Source organism: Neofelis nebulosa, chromosome 9, assembly GCF_028018385.1.
Source record: "Neofelis nebulosa isolate mNeoNeb1 chromosome 9, mNeoNeb1.pri, whole genome shotgun sequence".
Lineage (NCBI taxonomy): Eukaryota > Metazoa > Chordata > Mammalia > Carnivora > Felidae > Neofelis > Neofelis nebulosa.
The window spans coordinates 17238496-17257575 of NC_080790.1; the positions used below are offsets into that span (position 1 = coordinate 17238496).

The 19080-nt window shown below is 39.2% G+C and overlaps 1 non-coding gene across 1 annotated transcript; it reads right to left on the reverse strand.

Annotated features, from left to right (window-relative positions):
- Positions 1-18703: 18703 nt before the first annotated feature.
- TRNAQ-UUG (transfer RNA glutamine (anticodon UUG)) lies at positions 18704-18788 on the reverse strand. The gene has a single exon. It is a non-coding gene; the product is annotated as a tRNA-Gln (tRNA).
- Between the last annotated feature and the right edge of the window lie 292 nt (positions 18789-19080).

Consider the following 19080-nt stretch of genomic DNA (forward strand, 5'->3'; position numbering starts at 1 on the left):
AATCTGAATTCAATATATGTAATGCCCTAAGAGATAAATGACTGTGAAATCCCATGCGTATGGTTCTTCAGATGTCACTCCAGGGGCAAGCCACCTCACATGGAAAGATATCTGCCCTAGGTGATTAAGCTGGAATTTAATTTTACTTAAATATGTGAACACTTTTAATAAGGCTCTGGAGGTATTATGAAGTTTGCAGAATCTTTATATTTGAAAAATGTTTTATTTTGCTTGATAACATGCAGAAAAGCCCTTATTGTGATTAGCATTTGAATAGGAGGATCATCTTAATACTCTTGTTATTAATATGACAGATTTTATTTTCCCAAAGGTGACAATTGAACCCAGTACTCAGATCAGTTAATCCATGTATTTATGAGAATTGAACTTTTCTACCTTGTAATTTGGTTCTGGAGTACATTGGATTTCCTCCTGCCCTGCGGGGTTCATGCATCAATTTAAATACCTAAGTTATTGGCCTACTTTTTTGCCTAATATGAAAACAGGTTTTTTCTCTGAGTTTTGATGGTTGTCTACGTGTTTTATGCTGGTAACAGTCTGTATTGTCATTTGTAGGCTCTTGAACCTCTGTGAGGTTGCATCTGCTTCTGAGACACATGTTTCGGTTGCTTTAAGGACATTTATAATGAATGATGGTACGTCAGCACTTGCTGATGCCTTTTGCATGGAAGTGGGAAGTAAAGGTAGGGAGAAAAGGAAGATGAAACAATTTTTCTTTTTTTTTTTACATGCTCCTCTTTTTACTTATCTGTAGTATTAGAACCCTCAATTCCCTCTCTGTAAATCAATCACTGTTTTCTTCTCCTTGCTAAGAGTTGCCCCGCTTGTTTGTGTGGTCCTCAACTTGCTTCTTGCATTGATCCCTTGTGACCATATTCCAGAGAAGTTATGGAAAGTCAAGTCTATGGTTCCTGAGTCTGCATTGTGTGTTACTGCTCAGTGTGTTTGGCTCTCTGAAAAACCACCTTCCCATATGTGACTATAAGTTTTGTTTAGAAGCTGCAGGTAATGTGCACCCACCTTTGGGTACAGCAAGAGCATATAAATTCTGATTTCAAGTTTGTGTCAGAAATAGGTCTGGGCAGAAAGTAAGGTTCTGAAAAATTCCAAGATATCTCTCTCCTTGCCAGCTATTTTTGCCTTGGCCATTTATCTAGGCCAGCTCCCACTTACGTTCATTACACCTAACCACCATCTCCTCTCCAATAAGCTACCAAGAACCCCACATTTGGTTCCCCTGACTTCTCCAGCCTGTGTTGCAGCCTGTCTTCTGTTTGTGGTAATATAGTTACTGCCCCCAAATGCTCTCACTCTTTTCTCTTTTAGGACTGTTCTTAAATTCTTTGTCTTCTCTTGGTTGGTCTGGATCTCATTCCATTCTTCAAAGCTCAAGTCAAGTCCCACCTTTTCCAAACCAGGGTAGAAATCTCCCTAAACTTCCTGGTAGCTAGTTCCCAGTTACTCTTTGGACACTTCTAGGAATACAAAACCACAACACTTCCAAGATAAAGTCATCTTACCTTGGTGTATCATATATGGAGTATATTGTTAAGAACCAATTATACTATGGTATTCAGATATTTGCAAGATGAGTATGGAGCATGAAATTAATCATGTGCTAGCAAATCTGGAGTCTAATCCCTTTATAGTCACTAACCAGATGTATGACCTTGGGAAACTTAATTTTTCTCTTTGCATTCCAGTTTTACTTTTCTGCAAAAAGATAATACTATGTGAGTGAACTGATTCTCATATAAAGTTGCTATCAGAAAACTTCACTTTGTAAAATTTTAGAATAGTGGCATTTCATATTAACCAGATTTTGTATAAAAATTACAGTATATCCTTTAACTTTGGTAAACATAATTTGTAGTTGATGCAAATTAAAAAAAATGGATATGATTCTTAAGCAGGTATCTGTAAATTACACTTGAAAATCAGTCTCATTATTTTAGAATCCCACTGGTGGGGTTTTGGGGTGATGGTGGGGGTTCAGAGCTGATGGCCAAGAAAGAATTCTTAAATCTTTGGTGCAAAAAAAAAGTGATTTTATTGAAGCATGGGGACAGGACCCACGGGCATAAAAATCTGCACTGTGGTTGTGAAGAGTGACTGATTATATACCTTCAGGTTGGGAGGGGGTTAGGGACAGCATAAATCTCTAAGGAATTTTGGAAGCAAGATTCCTAGGACCTTAAGGGTTTTGCTGTTAGGAAAACATCATCTATTACTGGTTAGTAAAACCTCAGTCATGAGACCCTTCAGAGATCTGTCAGGGGCCACATGCTTGGAGCATAATTGTCAGCATATGCTTGGGGCTTAAAGATAAAGGAGGTTTGTAAAGGAATTTTTATGTGTTTAAGGAGACTCACAGGTCCTGTTGAGGGGGGAGGTGGTCAGGATAATGTTAAGGCAAGATTCCCTTTTGCCTCTTGCAAAGAATCATCATTGAGGCAGCTGAGCTCCTACAGGAAGGTTACTCTGCCTGTTTCAAGGCCTTGTCAATGGGCTGTAGACAGTAAGGAAACTTACTTTTTCATTCGCCTTTGTTCCCATATCACCATGGCAAGCACTTAAATCCCCTTTCATCTTGATGAGGGTGATATTAGGGCTCCAGAATATGGAGTCTATAGGTTTCCGGAGATCAGGCTATGGACAAGATTGCCTTTTTCATGCAGGTTACTAAGTTATCCATAAACTGAAGGAAACTCCTGTCCCACATGACTATGATCTCCATCAGTCAACCATTTGTCTTTCTTTCCTTTCCTTTGTTCTTTGGCAGCCAGGGGTGTCCAAGGAATATCACACATATGCCACCTTGGGGGTAAATGGGTGCTGTTAGCTGGTACTTTGCCCTCAGCTTACTTATGCTCCCTCACCACCATGTATTCATCCTTTAAATATATGGTGGCACTTTTCCTATGATTCTGACAGCAAACATCTTTTTTTTCTCCTCACATACTTTTTTTAACAAATAGTTTCCTGCCACACCTGTATATAAAATGAAAATACATCTAAATATAAAATTTAGAAGAAAACTTGTATTGGAATAAATAGTGCAAAGTTTATATGGGTGCTAGGTTGGCAGATCAGTGCTTTTCCAAAGGAAATGATGATGGCATGCCATCCAGATCTCACAGAGAAGTACTGGTCCTATTGAGAACTCCTGCTACTTAGAATATTTCAGAATTTGCAAGTGGGTGGCTGCACTCCCCAGTCTCTCTGTGGTTTGTTATGTCTTCTGAGAAGTGAGAACCAAGAGCATTGGTTCAGGAATGATAGCTGAGTGAAGGAGTGGAAAGTATTTACAGTAAAGAGTTGATAAAGTGACCCTTCCAAACAGCCAGCAGCAATTCTGCTGGGTCCTTGGACAAGTAGGTAGGTCTGGCTTTTAAATATTAAAAGAAGAGGGGATTCTTTCCTCTGGGCTGGTGTGAAGGGAGAGCAAAACAGCTCTGCTAAGGCAGTAGAGGTAGGATCACAGCTTACGGCTGACAGTGACTGCTAACAGGCTGCAGCTTTTGTCACGTCACACTGCCAGCATCCACCCTATTGCTGACAAAGACATTGACCTTTGGTAGACTTGATTCACTAAAATAATGAGAGGCCAGAAGAAAATGCATTTGCATAACGTAAAGAGTGTGTGTGTTACTGCCGAGGAAGAATGTCATGTATAATAAAAATGCTAAGCATTCTGTCCTCCCCAACTAAATGCATAACCCTAGGGTCAGTGACAACCAAAGTACAAACCCTCAGAGCATAATTTGCATGCAGATCTGGTGGAGTTTTTAGTCTTTTTAGGCATCTCTGAAGCCCTCCTTTGTACGGAGGAGGGCTTACAATAGATATGGTGGAAAGGGTTTAGAGTGAGAAGGCAAATTCCACTTTTACACTTGCTTATTATGATCCTTAGCATAAGTCATTTATTATTTCTAAGCCTCAGCAACTAATGCATAAAATGAGGATAGTGTTGTATGTGGGGTGAATAATGTAACAATAAAGCAATTTTTAAATTATGTGCAGATTTTAAAAATCATTAATATCTCATAATCAAACATTAATTTTAATTGGGGTTCTCTAGGAAACAGGCCCAAACAAAGGTTTAAATGTTTAAGATTTTTACTGGTGAAAATGCCTATGTCAAAGAAAAGAGGGAAGGAGATGAGGGAAGCTGGGGGAACAGAATACCCTGATGCAAGTGTGACCCTGAGTGAAGGAGACAGGAAGGAAGTTTGGGTGAATGTATCATAGATTGTTGTGCAGTTTAAGGTTTGGCAAGGCCATATGTGTCTTCAAGCTAAAGATGACTATCAGGGAAGCTGCATGTTTCCTGCCAATGGTGTGCCTTCATATCGGCCAAACTCTCATTGGCTGGAGGAGGCATGACTTTGGTGCAAAGACAGTGATGGGTACCAAATTGCAACAGTTGTTTCAGTTGTATTCTCTATGGGTGGGTGTCTGAGAGCAGTCTCGTGACTATCACATTTATTTTACACTGAAAGAAGTTTTCCTAGAAGAAGAATAGACATGGATGAAAGAAGGAATCAGCCATGAAGAGATGTGGGACACAGGTTATAGGCAGAAGGAACAGCTATTATAAAGGTTCCAGGATTGGGGCGCCTGGGTGGCGCAGTCGGTTAAGCGTCCGACTTCAGCCAGGTCACGATCTCGCGGTCCGTGAGTTTGAGCCCCGCGTCAGGCTCTGGGCTGATGGCTCGGAGCCTGGAGCCTGTTTCCGATTCTGTGTCTCCCTCTCTCTGCACCTCCCCTGTTCATGCTCTGTCTCTCTCTGTCCCAAAAATAAATAAAAAACGTTGAAAAAAAAAAAAAAAAAAAAAAAAAGGTTCCAGGACTAAATGACCCCTCACCATGTTCAATGAGACTATTATGGCTGGAACACAGCAAGGGAAGGGAGAGTTGTAGGAGGGGATGTCTGAGAAGTAGCCAGAGCAGATAATGTAAGGCCTCACAGGTCATGTGAAGAGTTTCAATTTTTTAGCATAAAATGCAAAACTAGTGGAGTGTTTTTTTTTTTAATTAAAAAGATTTATTTTTTTGAGTGTACTTGACACACAATGTTTCATTACTTTCAGGTGTATAACTAGTGATTTGACAAGCTTATATAGTATGCTTTGTTCACTGTAAGTATAGCTACCATCTGTCCCATTACATTGCTATTTAAAATATCACTGACTGTATTCCTTATGTTCTGCTTTTTATACCCGTGGCTTATTTATGCCATAACTGGAGGCCTGTATCTCCCTCCCTCCCTCACCTGGTTTCCCAGTCCCCCACCCCTGTCCCCTCTGACAACCATCAGTTTGTTCACTGTATTTATAGTTTGATTCTATTTTTTGTGTATTCATTTTTATAGATTACATTTTTGAATAGAATCGTGGTATTTGGCTTTCTCAGTCTGACTTATTTCACTTAGCATAATACCCTCCAGTTCTATTCTTACCTGGCACCATCTCATCATTTTTATGGATGTGTAGTATTCCAGTGCATGTATATATGTGTGTGTGTGTGTGTGTGTGTGTATGTATTCCATTCATCTGTTGAAAGACACTTGGGTTTCTTCTGTGTCTTGGCTGCTGTAAATAATGCCGCAATAAACATAGGGGTGCGCATTATCTTTTCAAATTAGTGTTTTCATTTTCCCTGGGTAAATATCCAATAGTGGAATTATTGGATTGTATGGTATTTCTATTTTTATTTTTGAGGAATCTTCATGCTGTTTTCCACAGTGGCTGCAACCAATTTATATTCTCACCAACAGTGCACAAGGACTCCTTTCTCTCCAAATTCTCACCAACACTTATTATTTCTTGTCATCTCGATTTTAGCCATTATAGTAGGTATGAGGTAATATCTCGTAGTTTTGCATTTCCCTGATGATAAGTGATGTTGAGTATCTTTTCATGTGCCCTGTGTCCTCTTTGGAAAAAAATGTCTGTTCAGGTCCTCTACCCATTTTTTTTACTTGTACTGTTTGGTTTTTTTGGTGTTGAATTGTATAAGTTCTTTATATGTTTTGGATACTAACCACTTATCAGACATAATATTGGCAAGTATTTTCTCCCATTCAGGAGGTTGTCTTTTTGTTTTGTTGGTTGTTTCCTTTTCTTTTTAAAAGCTTTTTTATTTTGATGTAGTCCCAATCATCTATTTTTGCTTTTGTTTCCCCTGCCTTAGGAGATGTATCTAGAAAACTGCTGCTATAGCCAATCAGAAAAATCATTGCCTGCGTTCTCTTCTAAGATTTTTGTGGTCTTAGGTCTCACATTTAGATCCTTAATTCATTTTGAGTTTATTTTTGTATATGGTGTAAGAAAGTGGTCCAGTTTCATTCTTTTACACGTAGCTGTCCAGTTTTCTGTTCATTAAAATGAATTTTTCCAAATAATATATTTTTGTCTCCTTTGTCATATTAATTGACCATTTAATCCTGGAATTTTTTTCTGGGGTCTCTATTCTGTCTGTTTTTGATCTATTTGTCTGTTTTGTGCCAATACCATACTATTTTGATTCCTATAGTTTTGTAGTATATCTTGAAATCTCTATTGTTATGCCTCAAGCTTCCCCCTGCCCCCCCACCCCAGGATTGTTTGGCTATTTGTGTGTGTGTGTGTGTGTGTGTGTGTGTGTGTGTGTGTGTGTGGTCCCATACAAATTTTAGATTCCTCACTCTAATTTTGTAAGAAAAACATGCTGTTTGTACTTTGATAGGGATTACATTAAATCTGTAGATGGCTTTGGGTGACATTGACATTTTAACAGTATTTGTTCTTCCAGTCCATGAGCATGAAGTATCTTTCCATTTTTTCACATCATCTTCAGTTTCTTTCATCAGTGTCCTATAATTTTCAGAGTACAGGTCTTTCACCTCTTTAGTTATGTTTTTTTCCTAAGTATTTTGTTCTTTTGGGTGTAATATTAAATGGTATTTTCTTTTAATTTCTCTTTCTGCTACTTCATTAGTGTATAGAAACTTTACAAATTTTGCGGTATTCATTTTGTAGCCTTCTACTTCACTGAATTTGTTTATTACTTCTAGTAGCTTTTTGATGTAGTCTTTAGGGTTTTGTATGTATAGTATCATGTTGTCTGAGATTACTGACACTTTGATTTCTTTACCAATATGAGTGCCTCTCATTTTTATTTCTTTCTTTTGTTTTAATTGTTCTTGTCTGAATGCTGTGGCCGGGACTTTCAGTACTATATTAAATAAAAGTGGAAAGAGTGGATATCCTCATCTTGTTCCTGATCTTATAGTGAAAACTCTCAGTTTTTCACAAATGAGTATGATGTTACCTGTGCGTTTTTCATATATGGCCTTTATTATGTTGAAGTTTGTTCCCTCTAACTCTATTGAAAGGATGTTGGATCTTGTCAAATGCCTTTTCTCCATCTATTGAGATGATCATATGATTGTTGTCTTTTTTTTTTTTTTCAACGTTTTTTATTTATTTTTGGGACAGAGAGAGACAGAGCATGAACGGGGGAGGGGCAGAGAGAGAGGGAGACACAGAATCGGGAACAGGCTCCAGGCTCCGAGCCATCAGCCCAGAGCCTGACGCGGGGCTCGAACTCACGGACCGCGAGATCGTGACCTGGCTGAAGTCGGACGCTTAACCGACTGTGCCACCCAGGCGCCCCATGATTGTTGTCTCTTAATAGTGTATAGAATGCAATGGACTTTTGTAGTTTCATTGATATTCTCTTTTTACTTGTTTCTATGCCATTTATTTCTGTTCTTGTTTTATTATTTCCTTTCTTCTCACTTTGGACTTTCTTTGTTCTTATTTTTCTAGTTCCTTTGGGTGTAAGGTTAGATTATTTATTTGAGCTTTTTCTTGTATCTTGAAGCAGACCCGTTGTACTATATATTTCCCTTAGAACTGATTTCACTCTGTCCCAAAGATTTTGGAGTGTTGTGTTTTCATTTTCATTTGTCACCAGATATTTTTAAATTTCTTATTTGATTGTGTCATTCCCTCATTGGTTATTGAGTATCATGGTGTTTAGTCTACATGTATTTGTGTTTTTTCCAGTTGTTTTCTTGTAATTTATTCCTAGTTTGATACCATTCTGATCAGAAGATGCACAGTTTGATTTCAATCTTCTTAAATTTATGGAATCTTGTTTATGGCCTAGCATGTGATCCATTCTGGAGAATGTTCCATATGCACTTGAAAATAATGTGTTTTCTGTTGTTTTGGGATGGAATGTTCTGTATATATCTGTTATATCCATTTGGTCCAATATGTCACTCAAGGACATTTTCTTACTGATTTTATGTCTGGATGATTTATCCATTGATGTAAGTGGGATATTAAAATCCCCTTCTATTATTGTATTACCATAAATTTCTTTCTTTATGTATCTTAATATTTGATTCATGTATTTAGGTGCTCCAGTGTTAGGTGTGTGTATATTTATAATGTTCTTTCCTTTTTTTGGATGATCCCTTTATCATTATGTAATGCTCTTGTTTGTCTCTTGTTACTATCTTTGTTTTAAAGTCTATTTTGTCTGATATAAGTATTTTACCCTGGCTTTTTTTTTCCACTTCCATTTGCATTGTCAGTATTTTTCCATCCCTTCACTTTCAGTCTGTATGTGTCTTTAGATATGAGATATCTATGGTTATATATCTATAGATATATATGGATATAGATATAGATATAGATATAGATATAGATATATAGATATATATGGATGTATATACCCATATATATCATATATATATCTGTACATTTTGTGTATATATATATATATATATATATATGTACATATATATGTACATTTTGCCACCATATGTCTTTTGATTGGAGCATTTGGGCCACTTAGTTTTAAAGCAATCATTGATGGGTATATACCATTTAAAAATATTTTTTCCAGTTCTTTCTGTATTGTAGTTCTTTTTTGTTCCTTCTTCTCTTGCTCTCATTCTTTGTGATTGATGAGCTTCTATGGTGCCATGTTTGGATTTCTTTTTCTTCATTTTTTTTTTTTGTATCTATTGTAGGTTTTGGATTTGTGAGTACCATGAGGTTATATAACATCCAAAGTAAATAGCAGTCAATATTAATTTGATGGTCATTGTTTTCCAGTCCTCATAACCTGGATACCATTGCTACAGCTCCTCCAGTGCTTCACAGCATTCTAGCATTGTCTCTTTTCCATGTTAGTTGCTCTTTTAAACCACAGCTTTTTTTTAATGGGCCTGAGTACAAAAGACTTGGTTCATTGTCCCTCAGTACTATCCTTCCCATTGCCATTGGCAGCATCAGGGGTAGGGATTCTCTTTGTTACCATGTCTGTCTCTCTTGCTGTTCTATCTTTGGTTGTTCAGTAGTTGTTCATTCAGTCTTACGTTTTTCAGGAGGAATTAATCTATTAATAGGTATAATTTGGTACGTTCCATGGAGAGATTATTTCAGGGTCTTTCTACATTGACATCTTGGACCCCAACCTCTATAGTGTTTTGGGTTTTTTGTTTTGTTTATTTTATGCAGGTGAGTACACTTATCCTAGCTATACTTTTTTTTCCTCAAGTCCTTTATTTTTATTTATTTATTTTTTCAATACATGAAGTTTATTGTCAAATTGGTTTCCATACAACACCCAGTGCTCATCCCAAAAGGTGCCCTCCTCAATACCCATCACCCACCCTCCCCTCCCTCCCACCCCGCATCAACCCTCAGTTTGTTCTCAGTTTTTAACAGTCTCTTATGCTTTGGCTCTCTCCCACTCTAGCCTCTTTTTTTTTTTTCCTTCCCCTCCCCCATGGGTTTCTGTTAAGTCTCTCAGGATCCACATAAGAGCGAAACCATATGGTATCTGTCTTTCTCTGTATGGCTTATTTCACTTAGCATCACACTCTCCAGTTCCATCCACGTTGCTACAAAGGGCCATATTTCATTCTTTCTCATTGCCATGTAGTATTCCATTGTGTATATAAACCACAATTTCTTTATCCATTCATCAGTTGATGGACATTTAGGCTCTTTCCATAATTTGGCTGTTGTTGAGAGTGCTGCTATAATCATTGGGGTACAAGTGCCCCTATGCATCAGTACTCCTGTATCCCTTGGGTAAATTCCTAGCAGTGTTATTGCTGGGTCATAGGGTAGGCCTATTTTTAATTTTCTGAGGAACCTCCACACTGCTTTCCAGAGCGGCTGCACCAATTTGCATTCCCACCAACAGTGCAAGAGGGTTCCCGTTTCTCCACATCCTCTCCAGCATCTACAGTCTCCTGATTTGTTCATTTTGGCCACTCTGACTGGCGTGAGGTGATATCTGAGTGTGGTTTTGATTTGTATTTCCCTGATGAGGAGCGACGTTGAACATCTTTTCATGTGCCTGTTGGCCATCCGGATGTCTTCTTTAGAGAAGTGTCTATTCATGTTTTCTGCCCATTTCTTCACTGGGTTATTTGTTTTTCGGGTGTGGAGTTTGGTGAGCTCTTTATAGATTTTGGATACTAGCCCTTTGTCCGATATGTCATTTGCAAATATCTTTTCCCATTCCGTTGGTTGCCTTTCAGTTTTGTTGGTTGTTTCCTTTGCTGTGCAGAAGCTTTTTATCTTCATAAGGTCCCAGTAGTTCACTTTTGTTTTTAATTCCCTTGCCTTTGGGGATGTGTCGAGTAAGAGATTGCTACGGCTGAGGTCAGAGAGGTCTTTTCCTGCTTTCTCCTCTAGGGTTTTGATGGTTTCCTGTCTCACATTCAGGTCCTTTATCCATTTTGAGTTTATTTTTGTGAATGGTGTGAGAAAGTGGTCTAGTTTCAACCTTCTGCATGTTGCTGTCCAGTTCTCCCAGCACCATTTGTTAAAGAGACTGTCTTTTTTCCGTTGGATGTTCTTTCCTGCTTTGTCAAAGATGAGTTGGCCATACGTTTGTGGGTCTAGTTCTGGGGTTTCTATTCTATTCCATTGGTCTATGTGTCTGTTTTTGTGCCAATACCATGCTGTCTTGATGATGACAGCTTTGTAGTAGAGGCTAAAGTCTGGGATTGTGATGCCTCCTGCGTTGGTCTTCTTCTTCAAAATTACTTGGGTAATTCGGGGCCTTTTGTGGTTCCATTTGAATTTTAGGATTGCTTGTTCTAGTTTCGAGAAGAATGCTGGTGCGATTTTGATTGGGATTGCATTGAATGTGTAGATAGCTTTGGGTAGTATTGACATTTTGACAATATTTATTCTTCCAATCCATGAGCAGGGAATGTCTTTCCATTTCTTTATATCTTCTTCAATTACCTGCATAAGCTTTCTATAGTTTTCAGCATACAGATCTTGTACATCTTTGGTTAGATTTATTCCTAGGTATTTTATGCTTCTTGGTGCAGTTGTGAATGGGATCAGTTTCTTTATTTGTCTTTCTGTTGCTTCATTGTTAGTGTATAAGAATGCAACCGATTTCTGTACATTGATTTTGTATCCTGCAACTTTGCTGAATTCAAGTATCAGTCCTAGCAGACTTTTGGTGGAGTCTATGGATTTTCCATGTATAATATCATGTCATCTGCAAAAACCAAAAGCTTGACTTCATCTTTGCCAATTTTGATGCCTTTGATTTCCTTTTGTTGTCTGATTGCTGATGCTAGAACTTCCAACACTATGTTAAACAACAGCGGTGAGAGTGGGCATCCCTGTCGTTTTCCTGATCTCAGGGAAAAAGCTCTCAGTTTTTCCCCATTGAGGATGATGTTAGCTGTGGGCTTTTCGTAAATGGCTTTTATGATGTGTAAATATGTTCCTTCTATCCCGACTTTCTCAAGGGTTTTTATTAAGAAAGGGTGCTGGATTGTGTCAAAGGCCTTTTCTGCATCGATTGACAGGATCATATGGTTCTTCTCTTTTTTTTTTTTATTAATGTGAGGTATCACGTTGATTGATTTGCGAATGTTGAACCAGCCCTGCATCCCAGGAATGAATCCCACTTGATCATGGTGAATAATTCTTTTTATATGCTGTTGAATTCGATTTGCTAGTATCTTATTGAGAATTTTTGCATCCATATTCATCAGGGATATTGGCCTGTAGTTCTCTTTTTTTACTGGGTCTCTGTCTGGTTTAGGAATCAAAGTAGTACTTGCTTCATAGAATGAGTCTGGAAGTTTTCCTTCCCTTTCTATTTCTTGGAATAGCTTGAGAAGGATAGGTATTGTCTCTGCTTTAAACGTCTGGTAGAACTCCCCTGGGAAGCCATCTGGTCCTGGACTCTTATTTGTTGGGAGATTTTTGATGACTGATTCAATTTCTTCGCTGGTTATGGGTCTATTAAGCTTTCTATTTCCTCCTGATTGAGTTTTGGAAGAGTGCGGGTGTTTAGGAATTTGTCCATTTCTTCCAGGTTGTCCAATTTGTTGGCATATAATTTTTCATAGTATTCCCTGATAATTGTTTGTATCTCTGAGGGATTGGTTGTAATAATTCCATTTTCATTCATGATTTTATCTATTTGGGTCATCTCCCTTTTCTTTTTGAGAAGCCTGGCTAGAGGTTTGTCAATTTTGTTAATTTTTTCAAAAAACCAACTCTTGGTTTCGTTGATCTGCTCTCCAGTTTTTTTAGATTCTATATTGTTTATTTCTGCTCTGATCTTTATTATTTCTCTTCTTCTGCTGAGTTTAGGCTGCCTTTGCTGTTCTGCTTCTATTTCCTTTAGGTGTGCTGTTAGATTTTGTATTTGGGATTTTTCTTGTTTCTTGAGATAGGCCTGGATTGTGATGTATTTTCCTCTCAGGATTGCCTTTGCTGCATCCCACAGCGTCTGGATTGTTGTATTTTCATTTTCGTTTGTTTCCATATATTTTTTAATTTCTTCTCTAATTGCCTGGTTGACCCACTCATTCTTTAGTAGGGTGTTCTTTAACCTCCATGCTTTTGGAGGTTTTCCAGACTTTTTCCTGTGGTTGATTTCAAGCCTCATAGCATTGTGGTCTGAAAGTATGCATGGTATAATTTCAATTCTTGTAAACTTATGAAGGGCTGTTTTGTGACCCAGTATATGATCTATCTTGGAGAATGTTCCATGTGCACTCGAGAAGAAAGTATATTCTGTTGCTTTGGGATGCAGAGTTCTAAATATATCTGTCAAGTCCATCTGATCCAATGTAGCATTCAGGGCCCTTGTTTCTTTATTGACCGTGTGTCTAGATGATCTATCCATTTCTGTAAGTGGAGTGTTAAAGTCCCCTGCAATTACCACATTCTTATCAATAAGGTTGCTTATGTTTATGAGTAGTTGTTTTATATATTTGGGGGCTCCGGTATTTGGTGCATAGACATTTATAATTGTTAGCTCTTCCTGAGGGATAGACCCTGTAATTATTATATAATGCCCTTCTTCATCTCTTGTTACAGCCTTTAATTTAAAGTCTAGTTTGTCTGATATAAGTATGGCTACTCCAGCTTTCTTTTGGCTTCCAGTAGCATGATAAATAGTTCTCCATCCCCTCACTCTCAATCTAAAGGTGTCCTCAGATCTAAAATGAGTCTCTTGTAGACAGCAAATAGATGGGTCTTGTTTTTTTATCCATTCTGATACCCTATGTCTTTTGGTTGGCACATTTAATCCATTTACATTCAGTGTTATTATAGAAAGATACAGGTTTAGAGTCATTGTGATGTCTGTATGATTTATGCTTGTAGTGATGTCTCTGGTACTTTGTCTCACAGGATCCCCCTTAGGATCTCTTGTAGGGCTGGTTTAGTGTTGATGAATTCCTTCAGTTTTTGTTTGTTTGGGTAGACCTTTATCTCTCCTTCTATTCTAAATGACAGACTTGCTGGATAAAGGATTCTCGACTGCATATTTTTTCTGTTTAGCACACTGAAGATCTCATGCCAATCCTTTCTGGCCTGCCAAGTTTCAAAGGAGAGATCAGTCACGAGTCTTATAGGTCTCCCTTTATATGTGAGGGCACGTTTATCCCTTGCTGCTTTCAGAATTTTCTCTTTATCCTTGCATTTTGCCAGTTTCACTATGATATGTCGTGCAGAAGATCGATTCAAGTTACATCTGAAGGGAGTTCTCTGTGCCTCTTGGATTTCAATGCCTTTTCCTTCCCCAGTTCAGGGAAGTTCTCAGCTATAATTTCTTCAAGTACCCCTTCAGCACCTTTCCCTCTCTCTTCCTCCTCTGGGATACCAATTATGCGTATATTATTTCTTTTTAGTGTATCACTTAGTTGTCTAATTTTCCCCTCATACTCCTGGATTTTTTTATCTCTCTTTTTCTCAGCTTCCTCTTTTTCCATAACTTTCTCTTCTAGTTCACCTATTCTCTCCTCTACCTCTTCAATCCGAGCCGTCGTGGTTTCCATTTTGTTTTGCATTTCGTGTAAACCGTTTTTCAGCTCCTCGTGACTGTTCCTTAGTCCCTTGATCTCTGTAGCAAGAGATTCTCTGCTGTCTTCTATACTGTTTTCAAGCCCAGCGATTAATTTTATGACTATTATTCTAAATTCACTTTCTGTTATGTTATTTAAATCCTTTTTGTTTTTAAAAAAAAAATTTTTTTAACGTTTATTTTATTTTATTTTTGAGACAGAGAGAGACAGAGCATGAATGGGGGAGGGTCAGAGAGAGGGAGACACAGAATCTGAAACAGCCTCCGGGCTTTGAGCTGTCAGCACAGGGGCCTGATGTGGGGCTCAACTCAGGGACCACAAGATCGTGACCTGAGCCGAAGTCGGCGCTCAACCGACTGAGTCACCCAGGCGCCCCATTTAAATCCTTTTTGATCAGTTCATTAGCTGTTGTTATTTCCTGGAGATTCTTCTGAGGGGAATTCTTCCGTTTGGTCATTTTGGATAGTCCCTGGAGTGGTGAGGACCTGCAGGGCACTTCCCCTGTGCTGTGGTGTATAACTGGAGTTGGTGGGCGGGGCCGCAGTCCGACCTGATGTCTGCCCCCAGCCCACCGCTGGGGCCACAGTCAGACTGGTGTGTGCCTTCTCTTCCCCTCTCCTAGGGGCGGGATTCACTGTGGGGTGGCGTGGCCCGTCTGGGCTACTTGCACACTTCCAGGCTTGTGGTGCTGGGGATCTGGCGTATTAGCTAGGGTGGGTAGGCAAGGTGCACGGGGGCAGGAGGGGCAGGCTTAGCTTGCTTCTCCTTAGGTGATCAGCTTCAGGAGGGGCCCTGTGGCAGCGGGAGGGAGTCAGATCCGCTGCTGGAGGTTTGGCTCCGCAGAAGCACAGAGTTGGGTGTTTGCGCCGAGTGAGCAAGTTCCCTGGCAGGAACTGGTTCCCTTTGGGATTTTGGCTGGGGGATGGGCGAGGGAGATGGCGCTGGTGAGCGCCTTTGTTCCCCGCCAAGCTGAGCTCTGTTGTCCGGGGGCTCAGCAGCTCTCCCTCCCTTTGTCCTCCAGCATTCCCGCTTTCTGAGCAGAGCTGTTAACTTATGACCTCCCAGACGCTAAGTCGCGCTTGCTGTCGGAACACACTCTGCCCGGCCCCTCCGCTTTTGCCAGCCAGACTCAGGGGCTCTGCTTGGCCGGCAGGCTGCCCCTCTGCCCCGGCTCCCTCCCGCCAGTCCGTGGAGCGTGCACCACCTAGCCGCCCTTCCTACCCTCTTCCGTGGGCCTCTCGTCTGCGCTTGGCTCTGGAGACTCCGTTCTGCTAATCCTCTGGAGGTCTTCTGGGTTATTTAGGCAGGTGTAGGTGGAATCTAAGTGATCAGCAGGACGCGTGGTGAGCCCAGCGTCCTCCTATGTCGCCATCTTCCCCTAGCTATACTTTTTAAAAAGATTAACCTCTCTGTTGTGTGGGGATGGAGGAGATGGAAAAAATAGCAAAATAGGACCAAAAGACTATGGTATTATGGACACCTAGACAAAAACGTCAGTAATGAGGGAGAAATCAGTGATATTCCATGTCATTTTGGAGTTAAGAAGATTAGAGAAGAGGCCATGTAATACAGCAATATAGAAGTCACTACTATCCTCCTAATATTGACTTATAAAATTTTAGTGATTGGTCAAGGGCCATGCTTCTAATATACGATAAAGCCAGGATTCACATGCAGCTGTTTAATTATACACACACACACACACACACACACACACACATATATATATATATATATATATATATATGTATGTATATACATACATTTATCATTCATACCTTTACTGTCATTACGATTGATCACTCTAGGCTAATCACACCATAGTTTTAGTCTTCTCCCTTCAACTATATTGGAAGGTCTTTAAAGAAAAAATAGTGGCATACACACCTGCAGAATTCACTATAACATCTAAACATGTTGCTCAGAGAAGGTGTGTGTAGTTTGGTAGTTAGTTGGGCAAGAGTTGCATTACGTGGTGAATCGTGCTAGCAATGCAAGCAAAAAGACCCATAGTCAATAATTGTCATACTGTTCAACCCATGTGGATATTCCATCTCACTAGAGAGAAAAAATAAATTTCCCTTGCCTTTCTTGCTTCAAGTGAGTCTAGAAGCCACTTCTGAAACAAGTAGAAGTTAATTGGAGAAGCTTGGTATTGTTTGAAACTCCTAAAGCAATTCTTTACTCCTAAGTTCTCAAAAGTAAAATTTTGGAGTATGAATATAACTTAACCTTGTGACAGAATATTATCTTTAGACAAATTTGCTGTTTCATGGTTCAGTTCATTTGACCCACAATTCTCATAAAATCAGTATTTTATAACTGGTACTTATCAACCATGAAACTGTAATTGTGATTTGAAACCAATATATGCCTGGATTGTAAAGTATTCTTTCTGTTTGAATAGAAGTGGAGCATGTATTTATCAATAGAGTAGTCCCTGCTTATCTGCACTTTTACTCTACTCAGTTTCAGTTGCCTGCAGTCAATGGCAGTCTGGAAGCAGATGATCCTACTTCTGTCATATCAGAAAGTCAGTAGTAGCCTAACATGGCATTATAATGCCTATGTCTTTCGCCTTACTTTATGTCATCATATAGGCATTTTATCATGTCACATCATCATCATCATCATCATAAGAAAGGTGAGTACAGTATCATCAAGAGACCAGGTTCACATGACTTTTATTACAGCATATTATTATAATTCTATTTCATAATTAATTATTGTTGTTCATCTCTTACTATGCCTAATTTATAAATTAAACTTTATCATAGGTATACAGATACAATAAAAAACATACTATACATGGGATTTGGTACTATCCACAGTTTCAGGCATCCACTAGGGGTATTGGAAGTTACTGTACAATGGTATCACTTTGTAGATGAATCATTTGATTTTCCATATACAGACTTGTCTTATTATATTATATTGGAACCCTAGATGTAAATGCTGACCAGGATTTTCTTTATTTTGCTACCATTTAGTATCTGAAACAGGTGTTAGTAGTTTGTAAATGTAGGATACATCATCTGTGTTGCCATAGTCCATTGATTCTGAGACAGCTAGGACCTAAGGGAGTTTGGCCTGGAGAAAACACTGGTGACATGCAAACTGTCAATAAATATTTGATGTGCTGTCATGTGAAACAGGAGGCAGACTTGCTCTGTTTGGCTCCATCAGGCAGAACTAGGACTAATATGTGAGAATTACATGGAGGCAGATGTGGACTTGAGATTAGGAAGAACTTTCTAATAATTGAAATTATTTGAAATTGAAGAGGGCAATTTCATGAAGCAGTCATTTCTCCACTGCTTAGAGTATTAAAGGAGAGAGTAGAGGATTTCTTTTCAAGGATGTTATAAAAGAGTCTTATATTGTCTGCATGCTTGGAGTAAGTGATCTACAATACATCTACCTGATCAAAGTAACTGAGGTCTTTTAAGTTTTATATAAAGCTGGAGTATGAAGAAAGGGTACCACTCTTCCCTCTCATTCCCCATTCTACCACTATCAGCATGTGTCATTATCTTCAAGTACTTTGGAAAGTGTATGCCACAAACTGAATAATCAAGGTTAAAAGCCCAGTCACATGGCTTGAGATATACTCTGAGGCTCGTTATCCTTGGTAGCATCTAATATTTGGGCTCCTCTGTTTATTCATTCTTTCAGTGTCTCTAACCTTGCTACCTTTTACTCCTCTCTCACATATTTCTAGTATTACTAGTTTTTTTGCCCCCAACTTTTTTTTTTTTTTTTGAGAGGGAGAGAATAGTGGAGGGGCAGAGAGAGAGGGAGAGAAAGAATCCCAAGTAGGCTCCACATTCAGCATAGAAACTGATGAGGGCCCCAATCCCACAACTCTAGGATCATGACCTGAGCCAAAATCAAGAGTCAGACACTCAACTGATTGAGCCACTCAGGTGTGCCTGGAACCCATTTTCTATGGTACAAAGTATTTCCTATATTCCTAAAGTATTACTACGTGTCACCTCTGTTTCTTACTATAACAAAAATATAGCTCTACCCTGAGTCTTTTGCTTGACCTGCATTCTTCCAAAGTTAGGGATCCTTATTTCTCACAACCCATTTGTCATGTTTTGGGGAGATGGGCCCTCTTTTTTTCCCCATTATTTTATTTTTTATTTATTTATTTATTTTTTTTTATTTATTTTTTAAAAAAAAAATTTTTTTTTAACGTTTATTTATTTTTCAGACAGAGAGAGACACAGCATGAACGGGGGAGGGGCAGAGAGAGAGAGGGAAACACAGAATCGGAAGCAGGCTCCAGGCTCCGAGCCATCAGCCCAGAGCCCGACGCGGGGCTCGAACCCGCGGACCGCGAGATCGTGACCTGAGCCAAAGTCGGACGCTCAACCGACTGAGCCACCCAGGCGCCCCTCCCCATTATTTTAATCCCAAATCATTACCTTTCACTGTCCCATTCAAAGGTTACTCTTGGCCAAAAGCCATCATATGAACATTGTTAGAAACGTTGCCTTCCAACCTCTTCATTCCACTGTATTCATTTTAGCAGCTGGCTTACAGTCTTTCTCAATTTCTGCCTTGAAAATTTCTGTTCTCCTGTGGAGGACAGCCAATGCCCATTTATCACCCCCCCCCCCCACTTCTTCCCTCCCTCCCTTCCTTCCTTCCTTATTTAAGTTCAAGTTATATAACATACAATG